Source organism: Otolemur garnettii, unplaced genomic scaffold (genome assembly GCF_000181295.1).
Source record: "Otolemur garnettii isolate 467f Iridium unplaced genomic scaffold, OtoGar3 scaffold00020, whole genome shotgun sequence".
In the NCBI taxonomy this organism is placed as follows: Eukaryota; Metazoa; Chordata; class Mammalia; order Primates; family Galagidae; genus Otolemur; species Otolemur garnettii.
The window spans coordinates 17,365,409-17,368,527 of NW_003852415.1; the positions used below are offsets into that span (position 1 = coordinate 17,365,409).

The 3,119-nt window shown below is 44.1% G+C and overlaps 1 protein-coding gene across 1 annotated transcript in view; it reads right to left on the reverse strand.

Annotated features, from left to right (window-relative positions):
- The window catches only part of LOC111724191 (protein Daple-like), an 87,078-nt gene that overhangs the window by 78,098 nt on the left and 5,861 nt on the right, over positions 1 to 3,119 (reverse strand). The window lies entirely within an intron of this gene.

Genomic DNA, 3,119 nt, shown 5'->3' on the forward strand with positions numbered 1-3,119 from the left:
CCCAGGAGTTGGAGGTTGCTGTGAGCTGTAATGCCTCGGCACTCTGCCCAGGGGGACAGCTTGAGGCTCTGTCTCAAAAAAAAAAAAAAAAAAAATCAGGCTCAGAATGGGGGCTCATACCTGTAATCTAGCAAGTTAGGAAGCTGAGGCCAGTACTTTGAGATCAGCCTGCGCAACATAGCAATACCCTGTCTCTACAAAAAAAAGGAAAATTATCCAGGTGTGGTAGCATGTACTTAGAGTCCTAGCTCTTTGGGAGTCTCAGGGAGAAGGATTGCTTGGGTTCAAGAGTACTACTGCATTCTAGTCTGGGGAACAGAGGAAGACCCTATCTCAAAATAAAAACAAAACAAAAACACAACCTAGCTCAGTGTCCGTAGCACAAGTGGTTACTGTGCTGGCCACGTGCACGGAGGCAGGTGGGTTTGAACCCAGCCCAGGCCTGCTTAAACAATAATGACAACTGCAACCAAAAAATAGCTGGGCATGTGGCAGGTGCCTGTAGTCCCAGCTGCTTGGGAGGCTGAGGCAAGAGAATCGCTTAAGCCCAAGAGTTTGAGGTTGCTGTGGGCCAGGATGCCACAGCACTCTACCAAGGGCAACACAGTAGGACTCTGCCTCAAAAAAAAAAAAAAAAAAACCAACCACAAACAACCTAGTTAATTAAAAGCTGAACAAAGCAATTGGTCTTGGGCTGGTTCTGACTGTGATTTACATTCCAGGGACACAATTCTACCTTGAAAAACTGACATTATCAGCCTGTAACACTATACGGGTATACAACACACCCCTATGAGAAATGCTAAGAGACACAAATAATTCATGTGGGAAACCCCCAAAGTGTCATTTATTTTCCAACCTCAGGCAAAAGACAGGTCTGGTTATGATAAAACTAGAAATTTACATCAAGTGATTTACAATTTTACTCATCTACATACAGGACAATTCTCAAAATTCTCAGAGCTGGAAAATGTTTCCTATTAGGAGACAGCTCTCCGCAGAAGGGAGCTGGCCTCCCCCACCCCACAGACGGCACACTGCTTTTCATAACAAAGGCTTCCCTTCCATCTGCCTGTCCCAAGACACCACGAAGGATGTCTAATTCAAAGGAGGGCCTGTCTTCATGGCTTCATCTGTCATCCAAGCCCCAAGAAAAAGGTGTTGAGCCTCCTGGGGGCTGGTGCGGGGAATTAAGAGGAAATCAATCTCAATGCCACTCAGCTCATTCAAAGCTACTAATTAATAGAAAATCGACAAACAGGAAAAAATATCCCACAAAACAAAATCATTTCAAATGCCTCTGGAAGTAAAATGCTTTTGTGTAATACAAGCTGTTTAAAGTTCAACCATTAAGCAAATATTAGACATATACACCATGAGGCCTTACATGGTATCACGTGCCTGCAAACCCTTTTACCTGTACACACAATGAGCCACCATAGATTTTAGTCATCCTACATCCCTTAAAGTAGTCACATGGGTATCTTAGGCACAACCAGAGGACTTCTTTTCAACTGTTGGATGACATTTCCTATTGTCACCACACAATAATAGAGTGTGGCCAAGCGTTTTACATGTTACATGTTTCTCTTAGAGCCGTTCATTACTGAAAAAATAAAAATTATTAATTCTGTGGGAATTAATTTAGGAAGACAGCATTCGTAATTGAATTGCAAAGGCATTTTTAGCTATAGAAATATGCCTAGTATTACAAAGTAATTTATCTTAAAGGTGAAATTCTCCTCTTTTTACTATAGATACCTTAAGAGATGAGAATCAATTTCATAATGACAAATGTGCTTCTGAAAACAGAACTGAGGGGAGCCTGTGGCTCAGTGAGGAGGGTGCCAGCCCCATATACCAAGGGTGGCAGGTTCAAACTCGGCCCCAACCAAACTGCAATAACAACAAAAAAATAGCCGGGCGTTGTGGCAGGTGCCTGTAGTCCCAGCTACTTGGGAGGCTAAGGCAGGAGCATCGCCTAAGCCCAGGAGTTGGAGGTTGCTGTGAGCTGTGATGCCACAGCACTCTACTGAGGGTGACAAAGTGAGACTCTGTCTCAAAAGAAAAGAAAAAAAAAACCAGCAGAACTTAGAGAATATGCGGAGATTTTTTTTTCATTTTTTTCCTTGTTGTTATTCTAGTCCCAGCTTTCATTTAAGTCACATGGACCAGCCCAGGAGGGCGAGGAGCCGGAAGCCTCAGGATATAGTGTGACTGCGAACACCTAGAGCACACGTAAAGACTTAGCACACACCTTGTCCCACGCATCACAGCCTGAAAGCCTCCAACCAGGTCTGCTACTATTATTCTCAGAGAAACAATACTCCAAAAGAACCATGGCATTTCCTACATGTGAAACTAGACTGGTTACTGTGATCTTTAGTACTCCTGCCTTTAACTAAGTGTCTCTGGGTAAAGAGATGTCATTAGGACATAAACCCAAAGTCTCTGCTATGGTTAAGGAAGGCATATCTCAATCTCCACTCTGCCCAGCACCTCCCTAACCCCCATCCCTCACTGCTGCAGGAAATAGGAGTCAGGAGAAACAGCTTCCAGTCCAGGTAACAGGACAGACCCAAGTTCTCTGGGCTTTAATGGGCACATGTGCAAAATGGCTATAGGAGCCTTCCAGCCCTCAAGACTATTATTCTGTGCAGCCTAGGACTGCAGACTTGGGACTGTCCTTGGCTGTGACAAGGACATTAGGAAGACATTATTATAACCATTGCACAAATGCATTTCCCTGAAAGCTGTCATTTAGAAAAATAATCTTCTTTACATGGCAGCCCTGAGATTGAAGGGCCCCACAGTCTTGCAAAAGGAAGTCAGTAGACAGGAGAGACACATGGATGCAGCTGGTAACTGAATTTGGAGAGTTCTAAGTCCAAGTGTGAGACCCCCCCACACACACAAGACTTTCCTTTTCATAAAAATGTCTAATTAGAAAAAAGGAAATCACCCCCTCACTAGAATTTTTTTTTTTTTTTTGAGACAGAGTCTCAAGCTGTCGCTGTAGGTAGAGTGCCGGGGCATCACAGCTCACAGCAACCTGAAACTCTTGGGCTTAAGTGATTCTCTTGCCTCAGCCTCCCAAGTAGCTGGGACTACAGGTGCCC